The sequence below is a fragment of the Ciconia boyciana genome, chromosome 3, assembly GCF_034638445.1.
Source record: "Ciconia boyciana chromosome 3, ASM3463844v1, whole genome shotgun sequence".
In the NCBI taxonomy this organism is placed as follows: Eukaryota; Metazoa; Chordata; class Aves; order Ciconiiformes; family Ciconiidae; genus Ciconia; species Ciconia boyciana.
This window is the reverse complement of record NC_132936.1, coordinates 121,450,199-121,470,974: the sequence shown is the minus strand read 5'-3', so window position 1 is coordinate 121,470,974 and position 20,776 is coordinate 121,450,199.

The following is a 20,776-nucleotide window of genomic DNA, read 5'->3' as shown; positions in this document are numbered from 1 at the left end:
CAGTACTGAAAGTAAAAATGTAGATCAGGTTTTAGGTTCTAAGTGTGCTTTGGATCTGACTGTGAGCTGTTCTGAACAAAGTAATCTGAGTAAGAATAATTTTTTTGGAAAAAAAGAAAATAGCTTGACATGTACATATTGTTTAAAAAAAAATACATGTAAGTAGGAGGGTATAAAAAAGTAGTTTTCAAAAACTTTCTTGTAAATTAACTAAAGCCCTAATAAGACAACTGTGCAAGTAATCGTTCTTCCGCACATCCAACAGCGTTGTGCTTCTTTTGATGTTTACCTCAATTTCTTCTTCACCTTTTATTTGAGTCTGCAATTAACACCTCTATAATGAAAAAGAAGATGACGTGCTGTTGAGAAATTCTGGTGTTAATTAAAATTATTAACAATTAGAGAAAAATAAGCAAGGAAAAGGAGGAAATAAATAAGTTTTGCATATGTTTTTATAATTAAGGTGGACTAAAGCACAGAGACTGTGTTTCTAAAGAGCTCACTTCAAAATTAATTATGAAACTTGGCCAAAAGAAGTTACAGTGAAATTCTCTCTTTTTAGGAAGGCTGGCATCCCCCATGCTCTCTTCAACAGCGTTTAGGTTTGCCAAGGCCTTTGTGTAGGGCTGAATTTCATTTCTGAATGAATTACCCTAATTTTCAGAAGAACAATAGGGGAAATGAGGTCTGGCAACAATAGAGAAGGAATGGGAGTGTGATTTATCTTAGCAAAGTGAGCATTTGGGATTGGACGAAAGTCTTATTCGGAGAGGAACAATACAAAATGGCCCTGGGTGTCTTATGAGAGCAGTTCATCCACCAAGCTGCGACACCGTGCTTGCTGAGAACATCGCAGCAACAGAATTAGCCCACGTCTGTGGTCCCTTGGAAGCCTTGTGAGCACTTGGGGCTATCGCTGCACTTGCAGCCTCAGGCACTGAGATCCTTGCCTACGGCTTCCACCAAATGGGTGTTTGGCACCTAAATATCCCCTTGGATGCCGGCCCAAATCTGTTTTGAAAATGAGTGCTGGCCTCCTGACATCACTGCAGTACTTCCAAAAGTTTTACCTGCGTTGCATAAAATTAATTTTGAGGTGCTTTTCAAGAACATGGTTGAAAAAGATCCTGCGAACGATGCTGGAGAAGAGAGCAGCTGCAGTGATGTGGGTGCACACAGAGAGTGGCAACCTCTACCATGTTCTTCTGTGCCCCATGGAGTGCTGTGAGCCATACGATAAAGTAGCTGTTGCTTGCTTGGTGGTATTTGTGAGTGGTTCATCCATTATGCACAGGGTAGGAAGCTGAGAAACAGCCAGAAGCCAGTTCAGTACCTTGGGCTATTACAGGGAAATGCTTTGGAGCAATATTTCTATATTCAATTTCTTATCAAAGTCACTACATTTGTGATATTAGAGAGTATGACTAATTACTTCCCCTCTAGAGAAGCCTATTATTCAGGAAGGGTCATTAGTTTCCTGCTCAGTGTAGATGCTGGCACGTGACGTGGGAGAGAGGGATATTTCTTGGTCTCAGACATCCTCCATGGCTTTCAAGACGTTACCTGCAGTTAGACTTTCCATGGGAAATCCCATAAAACAAGCGTTCTCAAGCTGAACAATGCCGGAGTTTGGAAGAGGCTGTCAAGAAACCCCTGAGAAGTTCCAGGTCTCTGATTTTAAGTAATCTCTGCAGATTCGAACCAGTCAAGCTAGTGATGAAAACCACGCTGCTTTCCCAAAGAGGGCTCTCATAACTGTGTTAAAGCCTCTCAGGGGCTGAAGATCGTTACCCAGCCTTATAACTTTAAGACTCTCGGGGATCAAGAGAAATAAGCCTGATGTGAACCATCTGACCAAAAATTAATTGCAGTGGATGGAAGCAGAAAATCTATCAGAGAAATGAATCCCACATATATGTGACTTTATTTTTTTTCTTCCCTTTTCTTAGCTGCTGGATTTGTTTCTACTTTATAACATGTTGGCTTTCTTACCCACCTTTTTAAGCTGTTCTTTGTGACAAACTTTCGGCTTGTTTTCAATCGAAGTAACTAATTTCCTTCTTTTGGTTTCATGGCATCTTTCACTGAGGAATTAGACGTGACTTTGAGAAAGCCCTAAATGTCCTTCCCTTGAGACCTATAACTTGGTTTTGAATCAATCATTATTCAGTTGAAGAATTCCTCTTCAGTGAAAGTTTGGGTAAGGACAAGAAAAATCCTCTGAACTTGAACATTTCTCACATCAGCAAGTAAATTAATCACCTAATCTTGCCAGATCTTGCTGATGAAGAAAGACATTACTGAAGAACTGAAAAACTCATAATCCCTAGTGTCTTAATCCTCAGTTTGCAAGAGAAGTAGAAAGTTACTTTTTTTCCTTTTAACTTCCCAGAGCCTGAGTAATGCGTTTCAGGTCTCAGATAAATGCCATTTAAATTTAGGATAGTTTAAGCCTAGGATCAAGGTCAGTCCCACTGCTCCATTCTTGTTAAGATAATACTTCAGCTTCAAATGTCTTGCCTAGTAAGTATGGCTGTGGGGAAAAAAAGTTGTTTCCATGACATTTTAGAGCTGAGTAATTAGAGAGGAGGAGGGAAAAAAACAGGAAAATACAGACTTTATTGTGTGGATCTTTCTCCCTACCCTTGAGGACTTAAGTTTGATATTTTTAATTTTTCAGACTTGGAGGTGGAGGGAAGGACAAGTGTTTTCACCCTCGCTGTCCTCATAGGAGTAATTCTGAGTATCTCCTCTGAGCATCCTCTCTGGTAAGGCCATGGGGATTGCAGGCAGTGTGTGCTACGCTCCATCTTCTTAGACCCACTTGGAGGTGAGTGATGCAAGGCGACTAACAGCATTGGCCAAGTAAAGGGTGACTGCTGAACCTGATGTACCCTTACACTGTCCTGTAGTATCTTAGTGGACCAAAGGCCTCTTCTAGACCTCGTGATGCTGGTGGAAAATGTTGCGGTGAATAGCTGGAGGTTTCAGCCTCATGGTTTTGGGGCAGAAAGCATCATGTAATGACTCTCTAACCTGCCCCAGTGCTAATGCAACCCAAGGCCAGCTCTGCTGGGGCCACCTTGGATCACTCGCGGTGAGAAATACAGTATTTTGCATCTGTAACTGCATGCGAGTCCGAGGCGCTGATCTGGCTGTGTGCCAGATGTGCATATACTTCTTGTATATACTCATTTAACTCAATATAAATATAGAGAAATGGTGGGAAGGAGCTGCCAGTTGCAAAGAAAGGGGGAAGATTTAGTGGGGGTTGGTGGCACTGTTGACAGCCTAGCTAAAGAGCTCATCTGCATTTCCCCCCTGCCCTGATTTAATACCATTTTTGAGCCCTGCCTCCAAAGGATGATTTCTGCTTCATCAGAGGCAGAAGCAAGAGAGGCGTCAGCTTGCTTTGCATTGTACTCTGAGCCAAAAAATAAATAAAAAGAAAAGAAAAGGGGAGCGCCTGTCAAGCTAATACCTTTGTGCATTATTAGGGATGATCTGGCAGATGCTGTGTGGGAAAACCACCTCAGATAATAGAATTTGGGTGGGCTCAGCTAAGGCTACAGGGAAGTGTGGGAGCCCAAACAGACTCGGTAAAACATAATAATAATAGTAATTACAGATTTTCACAGACTAGTCTGTCCTGTATTTGTAAAATAATAGCTTTTTCTACCTAGTCCATCAGACGAGCAAGTTCAAATTCACATTGCTGCAGACACTGATAAATGAAATTCATCCTGACAACATATGGAAATTCATTTGTGATTTCTGGTCCTGGGCTGACAACCTTCCAGGGAAGTTGCCTGCAGTTGCCAATGAGCTGAGAGTGCAGCCCGGTCCTGTGGCAACACTAATATGCCAAAAATGCCCCTGGGGTGGGCTCTCCTCCTGGGTGGCTCTGGGAAGCACAGGCTCCCTCTCAGGGCCCAGGAGGGTTTGTCACAGCAGCAAACTCTCTCCCAAGAAGTCCCAAGTTGTAGCTCCTTCTTGCCCAAAAAGGGAGGAGGAGTCCAGAAGGGAAGAAAGACGTGACCCTAATTTTCCACATTAGCCAGTGTTACCCCGGAAAGTGGAGAAATAGGGTTAGCAAGGAAGGTCAGCCAGCTGAGCTGTACCATGTGTGATATGGTCTTCCCCCTAAACAGTGTCTATATGGAGAGTTATCATGCTGAAAGAGGTTATCCCGCTGTCCTTTGGGTAGGCTGGGTTCATGGGGCAACTCAGTCCCAAATGAAGCCGAAGGTAGGGTCAATGGTTGGATGAGTGTAGCCAAGGGGTACGAGTTGCACGTGTATAGATTATAGCGTGTTTCCAGGCTCTGAAAAACAGCCAGTGCACACTCAACAGATTTTATATATACTCTACTCATATTCAAGGACTGGATCAGGTCATCCTTGATCAGTTTTGACTGAAATATCATTCAAGTAAAAATTGCTTTTCATGGGACAGAAGACACCCTTCAGAATCTGGCTCATTGCTTGAAATGTGAATGTCTGATTTATTTATAAGTGTCCTGAAATCTCAAGAGTTTGTGACAGAGCTAAGGGGAAAGTCCCCTAACTGACCTTTGCCCTTGCAAAGCCATCACAGACAAAATTGATATTGGCTCAAGGGAGCTGTACATTAGTGAAATGTAACATCAGTTCAGATTTCATCACGTCATGCCATAAAAAAAAAAATCAATAAGTTGCTCAGATCAAATAAAAACAAAAAAAGGCAACAGAAGAAAGCCATTCAGGTATGAGCCATCTGGAGGGGAGAGGACATAACGCAGGTATTGTTTGCTTTAAATCTCCGTAACAGCTTCTCTTTTATTTTTCTACAGTTGTAGTCTCTGCACTTCGCTCCTTTTGGAACAGCCATTAAAGTACGTCTAGAAAGAATTCATGACAGCTTAGGACCTTGCTTAACGGTGGTTGTTTTTTTATCAACAAGGCAAGAAAAAGACATTAATACAACTTTAGATCTCCTGCCAAATCCCAGAAGAGATCCAAGCTATTAATATAGGTACATGCGTAAGACGTGATACACTGGTCTGAATCTGTTGTTGTTATCAGCAGGGCTTGTAGTGATACCTGTAGCTGTCTAATACTCTCCATCCCTTATTATTAATCTTGCAACAAGCCTACTGTTCAGGCAGAAATTTCAGTTCCAAATGTTTGCTTCGGGTTGTTGGGTCATGTTGGAGGAGGAAGGAGGTAGAGGAGGGCTCAGCAAGAATAGTCTGGAGGTTTACAAAAACAAAGAAGATGCCCACTAGTGAGACTGTATTAAAGTTGGAGACCCTGCAAGTGGTCCTGTTGGGTAGCGTTAGTACTTCTACCTTTGAGCACTAGGGCTGGGCATTATCAGTGGTGCAGGGTGCGACATCCAGAGCGTGTCCCATGTCGTCCCACCAGCCTCACGTGGCTGAAACATGCTCCTCTGAGACACGTTATACGTGAGCATCAGCTGGCAGCCAAATCCCAGGGACCTCCTCTCTGCTCTGAGCTTGCTTTTGGGTTCAGGTACCTGTTCACCACACTGCTATGAAGTGGTTTGGGTAACGGCTGCCCTCAATGCAAGGTGGCATCAGGTGCCTGGACACAAATAGCCTGCTTAGCCCACTTGGTTGTGTGGTAGGACATCTCCATCCTTAGCCTTTTCCCCCAGGCTGATGCACTGTCCAAGGAGAGTCATTGCCATGGCAGAAGGCATCAGACGAAATCCCTGACATGAGTATTTTGTTTCCTATTTGGAGCCCAGAAGTTGAGGATTCTGTTGACAAATTAAATATCTAAGAGTCAGAAGGGCAGTCAAAGCTGGGGAGGCAGGGGAAGGAGGGTAAGGCTTGCATCTTGCCATAGGAATATTATATTATTTTGCTCATCTCAGATTTGTGATCAGTTTGTGTTGCTCACTTGGCTGAACTTCTGAGTAGAAAAATGCAAAAGCTTGCAATGTGGTTAAAGGGGGTTGAATTGTGTTTTGTTTCCCCTTTATGTAATTTCAAGGCTGGACTGTTTTAACAAGCCCTGGAATCTCTGAGCACTTTGTCAGCTTTCTTCAATTTGAAGGCACACCTGCAAAAAAATCAGATGCCTTTTATGTATTGAGATGTACACTTGCAAGTCCCAGTAACAGACCAGTGGTGCCCCAAACATAGGCTTTTTTTGGATACTGAGCAGATCGTAAACCTACATTCAGGGCCAAACCAGTTTTAATTAATAATACAGTGGCTTTTTCCATCAGAGGATCTGAAAGCTGTTAACCTATGAGCTGGCTGAGCGTTACCTCCCACTTCTAGGCTGAGATATAAGGGATACACAGCCTTTGAACTGTGGTCCCTCCAGAGCAGAGCGCACAACAGCACCACAGGATGGCTTGACAAAGCAAGCAAAGACCGCGCTCATACCCTGTGGAAAGCTCCACGTGACTTTGCAGGAACTGAACAGGCGAAATAAATCCCTCGGTTGGCTCTATTTCAGCAGAATTACGTCAATGTTTCATAAACTGATGGAGTTGCTATTTGACCAGGGCACTGAGTCGCAGACACCACTGCTTGCCATACCTTGCTGTTAATTGAGAAATCCCATCCCTGGACCAACACTATAGAGCCTGGAAAGTCTTGGGAGCCTCTGAGAATAGCCTCAACAATTAGGAAAGTAGCAATGCTTAATTAAATTCCCTTGAGTGTTTAAAAGCTGTAGGGAACCAAGCCAAGCTAATCCCCTTCCTCAGAAAAGCAGCTTTGGGTGGGATTCCTCTCTTCCAAGAGCCAACTTAATTTTCCATGTTCCCCACAGCAGATTGTTTTATGAAAGGAGTCTTCTCTACTATTTATCTGGCTTTCTCATCACTCCGTACTTTCTTCCTACTCCAGCGTTCCTGACTCTGCCTTCTCTAGTTTCCGTGGGGGAGGTTTTCCACATTATTTTCTGGCAGTGGTGCTGATTTCTGAAAATATTTATTATCTCTGTAACCTCAGACAGCCAATTTCCTGGGAAATTTCTCCCCATCCTTTTGAGAAGCCGCTTATGCAATTACAGACAGCAGAGTCAGTATTTCAGTGTGTTTCTGCCATCACATGTGCTCCACAACCTGCCTCTCGCATACCACCAGCCCCCTTTAATTGCAGTCTCAACCATCGTTGAGCTAAATTATCTGCAATGCCTAAAAAATGTAGCTTTTCCAAGCCCAATTTTCCAGCTGTCCTTTCGAGGATGTAGGCCTCCTTAGAAGCTCCCGTTGAGAGGTTGGTGTTTACTACTTTGCTGATGACAGAATTTTTTCCAGAGCAGGGACACAGTGAGACAACTTTGACCTGACACTGTCAGTGAAAAACCCAGTGTAACTTCTATCGGACTTATTATCAAGAAGGGCAATGATGTATTAAGGCAAGGGCCTAAATTATCTAATTCCACTGGAAGGGAAAAGAAAATCACCTACATCTCTATGTGGTAAAAATCTGCTGCTCTTTTTCAAGAAGGCAGGTGCACTGACTTCATGGGGGACCACCGGGGATCTGCTTTCTGCCCTCCCAAACCTCTGCAGCTCCCAGAGCATAGCAGGGGCCTTTTTTTTTTTTTCTTCTTCCCTCCCCCTCTTTCTCCATTATTTTAGATATGCTGGTGGGATAGGTATGGGAAAAAGAGTCCCCAGACAGCCTCATCGTCTCTGGCCCTGCTGCTGTGTTTCAGCATAAGAAGGGCTGCAAGGACTGAACCGCCCGTTTTCCACGTGTTCATTTGGAGGAGGTGTTGGTTTTTCAGTGGTTTTTCCCCTGCCTGCCCTGTCTGGCAGCAGGGTATCACCTGTCATCTCCATGTCTCTCCATCACATGGTGTCTCTGTTACCTGATCTCCATGTATCTCGAGGATATTTTAGGCACTGTAGAGCAGGGAGGTTTTGTAAAATTTCCAGACACCTCCCAAGAACAAAATTTTGCTTCTGAAGTGGATCTTGCTCCTGCTGGGAGTGAGTACTGAATGTGCGCTTGCCCTTTCTCAATAGGCTGGGTGCTTTGGGGTTGCAGATGGCTAGATAAACACATTTCTCTTACCTGTAGCTTGGACAGGCTGCTTGTCACTGCAGCGCAGGATCCTAATGAACCCCAGGCAGCTACAAATCCCTCTTTTGATTGTCAAGCAGACAGAGGAAAGCTCTCCTGTGAGACGTCACGAGAATCGTCCCTGTCCCTCCCTGTAACAGTAAATGAACAGCAGGAAAAGCGAGGGACTGTTGCTGCAGCGACGGGGGAACTGCAGTCCTACCTGCCTGCACCCAGAGCCGTGTCGCTTTTCCACGTGGCGCAGCCATCAGTGACATAATCTTTGTACAACCAGCAGTGAAGAGCTGGAGGCGGCTCACAGGCACGCCAGCGCAGCTTTACTGCGTCAGAAGAGCCGCATCGGCTGAGACCCACAGTTCCTCTCCTTCAAAGGCAGAAATTAATCAGATTTCATCATTTTTTCATTTTGAGGGAGAGAATTGTGCAAACAAGAGGCGGAATGCCCTTTTATTTTTTCCTTTTTCATTTAAGTAGCAATTACTGTTCCCTTTAAACTGCCGAGCAGTCTGCACCGAGGAGAACCCAGACATAAATAGTACTGTGCAGAAGGTGAAGCATAACATGAAAAGGAAAGATCTACAGGTCAAGGTTTGCCTTACTTCAAATGGGAGCAACTCTAGTCCACTACGCAAAATGTTATGCATGTGAACACGTTGCAAATTTTGAGTAATATGTACTCCTGAATGTAAGCATTTGTATGGTGGCAGACTTCTTTGGAAAGTTTATTTTAGTGGATTCACCAGTTATGTGTTTCAAACCTATCTCCTCCTCTGTCAACCAAAGGACAAACATTTCACCACCTTTTAAGGGAGCACGACCAGTTTCTCATTCTTTTGTTCATGAGAATTGCTGTTTCCCACACACGGAGACTATTTTGTCTCTCGTGCAGAAGCTCATTTTATTTCTATTTTGAAAATCTGATCACGTGCAGGAAGGGGAAGTACTTGCCCTAACTGAAAAGATACTCACCAGACTTCATCTTCATGAGTGGCACAAAGCATCACATAAGAGAACCGAGGTATTCAAAGGGAAGGGTACTACAGCCAGTGGAGTAAAATGTCTATGTGCAATGAGGACAAAACATAGGGATGTAAGACACGGAGCCAGTCTCACATGCAGAAGACCAGCAGTCCTGCACACGGGGAATACAGCAGCAACTCGGTGCTATCATTCACTTAATACAATTTTATTTGACAGAAGCTGGGATTTTGTGAACAAAATGCTGCATGTGCTATTTGCTGTTGAACGTGTGTCAGCACGCTGCACGTCATTGTGGCAGATGACAGACCCCTCTGGAGCCGGGGGAGTTTGCTGATTAGCCTTCTACACGCCGCGGAAACGAAATCCAGCAGTTCAACATCAGGATTCACAGAACATTTGAAGTTGTGGTCTGTAAGCTACAAATAAGTGTTCAAGGTCTGTTGGATTTGATTTATGGCTTATAAATGTGATCCTGCTGACCTAAATACTACTTATTTGTAGTTTTCCTTCATATGAGAAGGGTGAGAAATAGGAAGCCAAATTCACTCCTGCTTTTGAGAAAGTGGGCTTAAAGCAGCAATGGTGGCAGGGACAGACAGTGTTCGCTAGCTAAGAGAAGCCCTTTTCCTCCTGCCTCCCTAACGCTTGAAGAAAAGGCAAGGAAAGCCAGTCTTGCCCAGTGTCCCGGGGGATCATCCATCGCTCAGCCCCTTCCTGCCTCAGCGGTAGGAAGGAGGGAGCAGGGGAGCAGCAAACCAGCCCCCCCGTGGGACCCTGCCAGGGCTGCCCACCCTGGCTGAGCACCCCCAAAACCTGCGCCACACTTAACTACAGCCTCCTGGTCCCCCAGCTCTACTAAGTAAGTGTGTAAATAGCTCTGTGCTACACATAACCGTAGTCAAAAACAGAGACTGATTCAGGCAAAATAGTGGGATTTGAGATTTCTGTTAAAAAAGAGCCCATAATGAAGGGAGCTAATCTGTTCTCAGTGCCTCTGAAGCGCTTGTGTCTGAAAGGTCTGAGGAGGATTTTGTGTTTATCGCTGTATTGCTGAATCAGGCTGTTGGAAATTAACCTCCCACCTGCAGATCCACGGCTTTCGCAGGCTCCTAAGCAAGCTGGATTCCTCTGCACAGCAAAGGTGCACCTCTTCATCGTGCCGTGACCCTTATTGAGCTTGAATTCATTTCTGAATGGTCTGAATCAATTATCATTACTTTGGAAGAAATAAGCATGGGCTTATTTTAAACGGGATTTAGCTTTTAAAAAAACCCACCATAACAAAGAAGTGGTTTGCTGGTTAATCTGTCCGTGTGTGCTGGAGGTTATGCCTAAGCGCCTCATTACAATTTTCCCGGCTACCTGTTTGAAGTTGCAAGGCGGCTCCTGTTTAGCACTGTCCAAATGGCAATGCCTTTCAGCTTGATTGCAACAGTGAAATGAGGATGTCCAACTGCAACAGTAAAAACTGCACAGGAACAACGAACACCCTCGGTCAAGCTGCAGGAAAGTGGGTAGCACAAGGGACAGCAAAGCCCAAACTAGCTAGGTAAAATGCAGCATGGTCTGTGCAGGTGATACAAAGGGGAAAAGAATATATGAAGAAAGACTGTACGTAAAAGTTGCTGATGCATACCTAATGCTTTGTTTGGGGAAAGCGTGGGGCTGGCAGGCTCTGCTCCGCTCTCCTCAGGTGATCTTCCTTCAAGCAGTGAAGCAGAAATGTATTTGGCCAGCAATAGAAGGATACAGACAGTCAAAACCACCAGGTGTCCGAAAAATACTTCACTTAATAGGGTCTGCTGATTGAACACAAATTCAGATATTGTTAAAAGCAAAATTACTGAAGTGGTGAACTGAATACGCCAGTTTAGTTTGGTTTTCTTGCCAGGTGCAGCACAATGAATGAAAATATAGCTGATGGGTTCCTTTTCTGTCATTATTACGTGGTGCTCTTCCTTTCATCTGTGGATGAAGTCTCTGTATTTCACCCTAACAACTCTCCTGAGCATTGATCTGCTGCTCTTAAATCCAGTCCTTAATGCAATTAAGTTTGCACAGAGAATCCATGTGGCTGCGAGTACCCAACACCGAGGAGCTTTTAGCTGACCCAGCCTATGAAAGTGTAGTATTAGCCTATTTGAGAAGAGAGAATCATCAGAAAATAGCAAAAAGTGTCTGTAAGCAGAATAGAAATGGCAAAAAAGGAAGAATTCTGTAATGGCCATAACAGGGTGCGTACACCCTTACCCAGGTCGTTGTTTGCAAACAATTCCCCCATCTCCTTGGTGACTGCTGTGCTCACCAGGCTCCTCAGTTAATAGGCTCTCTCTGATTTCTCATTAGCCGTAGCCACCTAATTACATCCAGGAATGAGACTTATGTCCCACTCTCCTCATCAGTGTTTCTTACTGAGTAGCTGCCATAGTTGCTGTCTCTTGTGGTTTTCCCTGTATGTTCAGTGAAGAGCTCCCACACCTGTGTCAGGGCTATGAAAATTAGCAGGCACTGGAAATTATGTATTTCAGCGCCTGCATCTCTTTGTGGATCCACTCCTACATGTTTTCACGGACAATCTTTTCTATTAAATGTATAGTAAACCTTAGCCAAACAGGGTCTTCAGTGTAACGCAAAGAAAACATCAGGATTGGTTTCAGGAAGCCAATCCTTAAAAAAAAAAAAAAAGCCCCTTGAGCCACAGTATTGATGATTATTTTATACTGATCAATATCTAATGCGACTAGGCTGCAAAGGAAAGCTGTCCTAAATCAGGCTGAGGTTGTCTGCGGTTTGTGGGCAAATCTTTCCTGGCTTTAATTTCTTTCCTGGGCCATCACTACTGGACCCAGAGCACAGGCCAGTTGCAAGCATGTAGGAAAGTATAATATACAGATAAAAAGTACAGCAGCCTTTTGGTTAGAAGCCCAAGTTGCTCTGTCACCTAAAATTACAGTAAGATAAAACTTCTGTCAAAAAAATGTCACACTGTCAAAATGAAAACCTAAAGAGTTGATTGTTTCTGTTGAAATTTCACTTTGAGGAAATGGAAGAAGAAATGGAATTTTTTTTTTCCTGTTATCATCACGATGTGTTATTTTAACTAAAAACAAATATTTTGGAGGTTTTTAACATTTGTTTGTTAGAAAATTTATTTCAGTTGAGCCTTGCTGTGGCAACGTCCCATTGCTATGTGGTGAAATGTTGGAGACGATCCTACCCCAGGACACGTCTATAAAGGTAACGGTGCTAGCAAAGCAGCATTTCGTTCACACCTGTATTTAGCATTTATCACAGTGAAGGTCGTGGCAATGGTGCCCCATTTTGAGTGATTATTTTGTTACTAGCTGGGTTAAACTGAAATAGGACACTGCTCATCTGAAAGAAACCTCCCTGTGGAGATATGTACCACAGTAATGAGATGAGAACTCGGACTAATTGAGTTATTTTGTCTTCCAGAGCATACGTGGGCAGGCCTTATTCTTATAAAGTATTCCTACACATGAAAAGAAGTGAACAAAATTTAGGGATTGATCCTTCTTCTGTAGAAACTAGTATCTGGTTTGTAATTGGTTTAAATTTAGCAAGACTTATGATTTAAAGAACAGTTCTTTGCTGTTTTTAGAGATGAAATAAAGGACGTAAAGGATCTTAAGTCCCTGATTTGTCTGTACAGATATTGCCTATGTCTGTATCTCTTCTGTTGTGGGTTGCAGCTGTTTCTATATTTCTATAATATCCTGCTATAACCTTCCAAGAGCATGCTCCATTTCCAGTGGTAATGAACTAATTAAGAAACTAAAGCCAGCTTTCTTTTAAAAGAAATCAATTTAATTTAAAATTTTAAAATATACTAGCACTCTCCAGATATTGAAATTGCACTCTTTTGTGTTCTTAATACATTTCGACAACCTCAAGTGGCAGCAACAAAATATTCCATTTCCATGGAAATCAGTGTAGTTTTCTTTGCCTCTAATCAGACCACTTTGCTGAAAGCTAAACTGTTTATTTTTAACCTCTCAGAAGATGAAAGCTTGCCGTGCCTTTTATATCAGGAGTGTAGCTGTTCTTCTCTGCTTCATTAGGTCTTTTGGCTTCAGCCTCACCTGCAACTGAGAGCTGGGCTGTGGAACAGATGTGTAGAGGATGCTAATGCCTCTGTCCTCCTTCCTTCTCTTCGCTGGCAGTTTCCATCCCAGTGCAATGGAAGTCAGCATAAAAAAAGGAGACCTGGGTATAGGGTTGGCTCCTCTCTGGCTGCAGGCTGCAGTGAGAAGCATCAGATCCAGGATGTAGGAGGGAAAAAGCAGGGGATATCAAAGAGCTGGGATATCTCATGCACGTGCATGAAAAAAAAACCTGCTTGTCTTGTCATCAGCCCCAAAAGCAAAGGATGGGGTCAGGACAAAGGCGGCGCATCAGGCAACCCGTATGCCACTTTCCAGTCTAGAGGACGTGGCAGTCTACAGTTCCTCCAGGAGCACCCGTGTCCTGCACAGCTCAGTTTAAAAGAGAGTTTTGCAACAATTACCACGGCAAATGCAGCGGAGATATTGAGAAACAGGTGGGTGCTTGGAGCCAAACCTACAGTCTGGGTCTGAATCGCCCCACGGCGCTCGTGCTCATACACCATCCTTGGTGATGACGGTTCAGAGGTTGGATAACCTCCTGTGCAAATGCCATCCACTTCTGGCCTCACCATCAGCCATGCTCAGAGGCACTCCTGTGCATCCTCCCTGGCTCTGGGAGAAAAATGGCATAAGTAGGAAAGGTGGAGCCAATACACACTTCCAGCATCGTGAAAGCTCTCATTGTACAATGCTTGTAGGTCACTTATTTTTATTTTTTCCAAAAATAAGCTGATGACTTAAAGCTTTGTTCTAAAACAGAAGCTATTACAGTAAATGGTCTTGTTTTTTTCCGAAGAAGCCCAGTTGCTGTAACCAAGCTGATATTTATTTGCACTGATGGAAAAGCACAGAGCGGCAGGTAGCGTGCAGTCCCATGAATGCACATGTGTGGTTAGGGTAGGGCTCTGCATTTGAATGTAAAGAAACTCCTGCCAGATAATAGAAGTACCAGGGAAGCCCGCTGCTTGTATACCGTGCCATGAGTTACCTTGGTGAGCAAAACAGCATGGCATGGTTCGGTAGGGAAGTCTGAAAAACCCTGAGAAAGAGAGAGAGAGAGGTAAGAAACGGCAGGTCCCAGCACCTGCAGGGAAGGAAGTCTCTCTTAAGGACCCCGAGGGCTGCTGTCTCCTCTGTGGAGACTCAGCACTGCACCAAGGCCCTTTCCAGGTGACTAATGTAGGAAGGAGCTAATTAGATGTAACGTAGACTAATGCAGAAAGGAGAATTCAGGTGGGGGAAGGAGTCCTCAGGTGAGGGGAACAGCCAGAGGGAAGCAACTGGTAGATGATGGCATAGATGGGGTGTAGGGCAGGAGGGGAGGAAACTCACCAGGACTTTCTAAAGGCCATTCTTTTCGTGCCTATGCCCAGCACCGAGGTGTCTCCTCTGTGTTGCAGGTATGTTAGCTCGGTGCTGGAGAGCAGGACGGCAGTGCCTGGCTGGCATGTCCTGGGGAGATCGTTTTGCTGTTTCAGGTTTCTTGGCAGGACCGAGTTGGCGTTTGCAGATCTCCTGCAGACTGAGCCTGTGAGCTCTCCCGCCAATAAAACCTGCCCAATGGGATCACATCAAGATTGGGTGTATCCATCTGATAAGACTGATTTATTGGGTTTTTTTCTCTTTTTCATTCTTGGCCTTAATGGAGATTAACATTTTGATGTATCCGTTTGGCCTTGATATTGTTGAAAGTGGCGTATCGGAGCACAGCTTAAAATTAGCCATAGCACTTTTGCTTTCTTTGTCTCACGTTCTTGTTCCCCTAACAGTGTTAAAAGCCATAGCAGGAGTCGAGTACAGCACGGAGCCTGAACCTCCGAGGGTAGGAACGGATATAAGCTTGTCAACCTGATGGCCTGAGCAGTTCCCCCTAATTATTCTCTGGTTTGCACAGCAGAGATGCATAGACGTTATTTACCTCTGCTGATGACACACAAGAGAGAACTAGCTCCTGCTCCCCCTTTAACAGCTGCAGTGCTTCTGCACAGACAGCAAGAGCCACCAGCAGTAAAATTGCCTCCTTGCCAGTAAGGTCAGTAGCTGCAGCTCCAAATTCACAGGGGAAAACATGCAGGAAAATGCCACTTTTGTGCGGTCACTCTTCACCCTCAGAGTGACATTGAACTGCCTGCACAGCGTCTCGGCCCGGTGGGAGGGGAGAGAGTCTTTCTTACGATGCCAAAAATTTACTCTGACCCTTTCACCATGTTCTTAAGTAGCACCAAGGTTGAACTGGGGAGAAAGCACGATGATAATCAGAATGACCTGATGTGAAAAAATCCCTTCCACTTTACTTCATGGATTTTGTTAGCATTCAGATAAGATTTTAATTAAGGGTTTCATTTATTACCTATTGATCTTTGATATTTACCCATGGTCTCTTTTTTTTTTTTCCTTGGTTGATTGATTTGATCTTGCTAGATAGGAATTAAACACACAGTTAGTCTTAGGTTAGCTGAAACCGAATAGTTCAGTTAATGAATGATTCGCTGACAATATTAATTGCTCGGTTTGCTGATAGACTCCAGGAACCGCTGCAAGACAAACTGATATTTATAGCAGGTGTCTGAAGCTGGCAGATGTTTAGGGAGAAGCAGCAGATAAGCAGGACTAGGGAATTTCAGCAAAAGTTAACCTTTTTCCTTTCTGGGCCACGCAGGCCTCGCCTGAGGCGTCATCGCTAGAAAAATGAGGCCATTGTAAGATTTATTGGCGGAGTGCAGCGTTTATTTAGTGACAGTCACAAAAGGTAATTGTGTGAGCATGTGCAGCCTGGAGTGTTTAATTGCCTCTGCGCCAGGGCTCCCGTGCGTATATTGGGAAGTACTTCCCCAGATGTATTAAGTAGCATCTTTCTCAATATATAAAACACCGAGAATATAGCGTTAGCAAGCCTGCAGCATTGCTGCGGCAAAATGATTGTGGGTGCGAGGGAAGCGGTGCAAGGGGAAGGGGAATCAGAGCCCCAGTTTGGTGCTCACTTTATCCCTACACAAAACATCTCCTGGGAGGATCGTTTCTGGTGGCTCTGTCCTGTGGAACAACAGCCCTTGGCAGAAAAACAGGCATCTACGTGCCTGCCAGAAGGTGTAAGGCAGCCAAGACCAGGAAGAAAAGGGGGTGAGGTGGATGTGTGTGTGTGAGAAGACGACAAAAATGTCAGTTATTTCAATCCCAGGTGATTTCCCTTTTTAAAAAAAAAAAAAAATCACAACTTTACTTCTATTCTCTTCTTCCTGCCTGTTTTCCCTAGAGAGACTTATCTCTTCTTTCCCAGTTTTCCTCCTTTACAAGCACACTTTTTTCTTTTTGGCACTGAGAGAAGAGGAAGAAAAGAAAGTACGTAGGAGGAAATGAAGGAGAAAAGGATAAGCACAACCTGAAAAAGCATTTACTTTCGTTATTGCTGCCTAAAAGCAGGAAATGGTTTTAATATTTTTTTTTTTAATACCGAGGTCATTCAAAGTAATTTTTCAGAAAATGCCTACCAGCTCAAGCAATTGCTTCTGCGTCTGTCATATGAGTGAGTAACAATGAGATGGTAAAAACTGGCTGCTGTCATAATTTAAAAAAAAAAAAAAAAAGTGATTCTCAGTCCCATCACTTTTTGCTTTTGTGTAGCTTCTTGATTACACATTATGATACTGAATACGAGCTTTATTGATGCCTTCTGCGCTTTGGGTTTAGAAGGGTGTTACTAGATTAAACTGTTTGGCCCTGAACGCGGAGCCAGGGAGCAGCAGGGGCTGCCTAACCCCGCAGGGAAGCAGCACCTGTTGATGGAGGCAAGCCAAACCATCACCTGGCATCCTTGCCCTCCAAGGGAAAAGAAAAAAACAGAGGGAAAAAAAAAAAACAACAGAAAAAAGCTGGGTTTTGATGTGTTTTGGCTTGGGTTGTTTGGGGTTTTTTTTTTCTCCACAAGACCGTGGCCAGGATGGAGGAAGGGAGCAGGTTGGGATGCCAGGGCTGAGCTTGCTCTGGCACAGCCTGGCCAGGAGGGACAACTGGGGACCGTGCCCGAAGGAAAAGTGAAGCTCAGCCGGGTGGTTGTTAGCAGCCAGGAGGGCTTCTGAGGATAGCCGTCTCCCAGCTCTGTTCAGGGTGCAAATGGGAAAGCACGGTATACTGATAATCAGAAAGGATCTGGTTTAAGGGCTAAAAGGAAAAGCTACGTATTACCGTAAAATGCCAAGTCTCAATTTTCCTGTGACATGTAGGATTTGTTTCTGGGCCTTGTGGTTTATGAGATAATGGACTGTGTAACTGTTCCTCATCTCTGTGACTAACGGCTCCTTTTTGGCACACATCCTGGAACTCAAAGCAGTGTAATTTCTAATTCTGGATATCACAACTAATTATACTATTACAACTAGCTGTAATATTACAACTAACATTATTCATCTTAGCCTTGGTTGTCCTTTCCCTTTTATAAATCCTACTTCTTCTGCACAGATTAAATTCTGAGGCTATTAACACTTTGATTACAGTTTAGTCATATTAAATTATCCCTTGGTAGTAAGGCTGTCCTGTCAACCACTATGATACCTACAATTAATTGAAAAGATAACTGGTAGTTGGATGTGAAGGCTGTGTCTAGCGAGCCCCGGGGAGCCTGGTGTAGGCTCAGGTGTGTACCCTTCCTCCTTCCTTGCAATGAGGCTGGAGACAAAACAGAGTTAGGCTATAAACGGGAGCAGGATTTACACCCGTAACCAGGTTGGGTGGCTGTATGCTGAAGCATAATGAGGAATTTAAGGCCTCTTGGGTGACACGGGAGGGAGAAATATCAGGAACGGGGAATCAAGTTACTACCAGATATTCTGCTTAAAACTGAGTCCCCATCCCTACACGTTCGAAGGGCCGCGGGGAAACCTCATAGCTCCAGGGAACAAAAATCATCACGTTGGAGTGCTTCAGCCCTGACGTACGATACCACTGCCCACCCATGCGTGTGTGGCCTTTCAGGGCACTTTTTACCAGGGTGTTTAGGGGTCCCTGAGGGTTGTGTGCCACAGAGCCTCCTATTACCGACAGAAAGGCTTTGGGGTAATTTCCAAATATATGTCACCCCTGTATTGAACAGCTCCATGGGTAATTGCCTTTTTGGCAGCTGTTGCCCGTGGCTGGGAGATGCCACGGAAGGGCTGCTCGCCGTAGGCACGGTGTGAACCGTGACTGCATTATTTATTTCTCCCTGTGCTGGGATAGACAATGAGCTACGATTTTCTTTTCCATAATTATTGATACAGTGGCTGGTAAATGCTTCCTTGTCTTCTCACCAGTCTCAAAGGTTAGCTTGTTAACGAGGAGGTTTTCAGATATTCGCCACTGGTGTTCCCTTTGGGGGGGAGCGGGGTGTCTTCTAATAGTTGTTTGATGCTGTTCACATGGACAGGCAGCAGGATAACAAGGCAAATGATTGTCTGCTTCGCTGATCAGAGTCTGTAATAATCACTCGCTTGGTGCTACACATTCAATTCCTGACAAACCAAAAGGCATTTGCCATTTTGGCTGATGCTATTTTTACCCCTGACACAGAGCAGTTGGGTATGGTTTTGTTGCATCTAATTGCAAATGATCTTTGATATATCTTTTTTTTTTTCTTTTTGTATCTCTAGAGGCATACCTTTGGGAGTGCCAGCAGCAGGCAATACAATTTCAAAGCATTTGGGAATGACAATTAAGGCTTATTTATGTGATGATTGAACTGCCTGAGAGCTCAGTGCCCACCAGAACGCACTGTGGCCTTAGAAGAAGGGAATTTTCTTCCCTGCCTACATCTGATGAGGAGGGAGTCTTGCATATGACGATGGCTACTGTTCTCTCTAGTTAAACACTTCAGATCAATTTTTTGCACCTGCAAAAAGTAGTGTGCCCATCCTTACAGGGAGCTGATGCATTTTCATGTTGATTTTGTCTACACTAATTTATGTTATTGCACATAGAATACAAAAAGAAATTGCAAGTATCTCCAAAAGAAGAAACGTTATTTTGTTTTCCTACTATCCAAATCTAATAGCATTAGCTTAGGTTTCTGCTGATTTATTTGTTAGTTCCACTAAACCAAACTGGGCAAAATTGATTTGTGGCGTGGGTGGTTTTTTGTTTGGTTGGTTGTTCGGGGTTATTTTTCTTTGGGTTTTTTTTTGTTTTGGTTTTTGTGGGTTTTTTGGTTTCTGTTGTTTTTTTTTTACTGAAAAAGGGTAGGGTTTAGGAGCTCTGTTTCCAACATTAAATATCTTGTTGGCCATAGGCTCCATTGTTCGATCCTGGGGCACAGTTACCCCAGCGCATCTTTTGGCCCTCAAGCAAGGCAGGAACACGTTGCACATCTTTCTAAACGATACAGTCCTTGTATGTGGCTGAAGGATGGCTTCTGCTGCCAACGTGTTGGGGTCTTCCCTCTGCTCCCCTTCCGGCAGATGGACCCAGAGCTCTCAAGTTCTGCTAATCAGCTCCTTCTCTCCTATTCTTATTCTTGTTAGGTGTTACTGTTCCCAGAAAACTTCTTGAATTTGGGTTTAGCTGCATCCTGTTGTCCTCTCCTGTGTGGCAGAGCAAGCCTTTGCTCTTGGAGGCTGGGAAAAACTGTTGGCCGCACTGTGCTAAACCAAGTGAGACTTCGTCCTGAGGGATTTAGCCCGATGTATATGAAGCTCACACATTCTATAAATAAACAGACTGCATATGTTAGGGCACAAAAGTAGGAGGACAACGTCAGAAGATATTTACCGCTTGCCTGAGGAGCAGTCAGTTTAGATGAAAGCTTTATAGCCAGACTTTTCCAAAGAGCTCACTTGCATGATTGAGGTTCAGCTCTCATTTAGCCACTAAAATTAGCGGCAGGGCTTCTAGGCAAACTGACTATTTTGGGTGCTAAACAGCTTTGGCAGTCTGGCCATAGAAGTCCCAGTAAGTGTTGCTGAGTGCTAAAAAAGAAAATCTATTGTTTATGGAGTTTCTCCAACAGGAGTGGACCTCCTTTGGAAACATGTGCCTCACACTGCCTGCTAAGGTCTTGAAAAATCTACTTTTGACCTTCACACAGGTAGTGCACACTGGGAGATCTATACAGACACATATAGACAGAGATATATAGTATACACGCACAGCTGCAGAGCTCCTCAGCTGAGTGGCTGCTGGAGCTGTGGCTGTTGGAGCTGCTGAGCACTCAAGTCATATAAGATTGAATGCAAGTAGTCAATGCTGTACACCACTTCCCAGCCATAAAACAAGCAAATGTGAGTATAGCACTGCATCCTCTGGTTCTCCCCAGGAATGATAAGGGTTTCATTTAAAAAAACAAACAAACAAACAAAAAAACCCCAACAAAACACCAAAAAAAACCCCAAACCAGAATAGCAAACTTTTTTTTTTTCTTCTCACTCCCTTTTTTTTTTGTTGTTCTTTGTCTTCTGTTTTTAGCTTTAAAAGCCTGAAGTTTTCCCTACAATGAGTTGGGTGAGACGTATTTTTAGAAGACAATAAGAGTCTCATGAGGCTAGAGCTGGATCTAATAAGGAAAAGACTAATTGGGGTAGGGCAAGAACCAAATTATAATGTTTCACTTATTATTATGAAAATTTCCCATGAAGAGGAAGGGGAAACA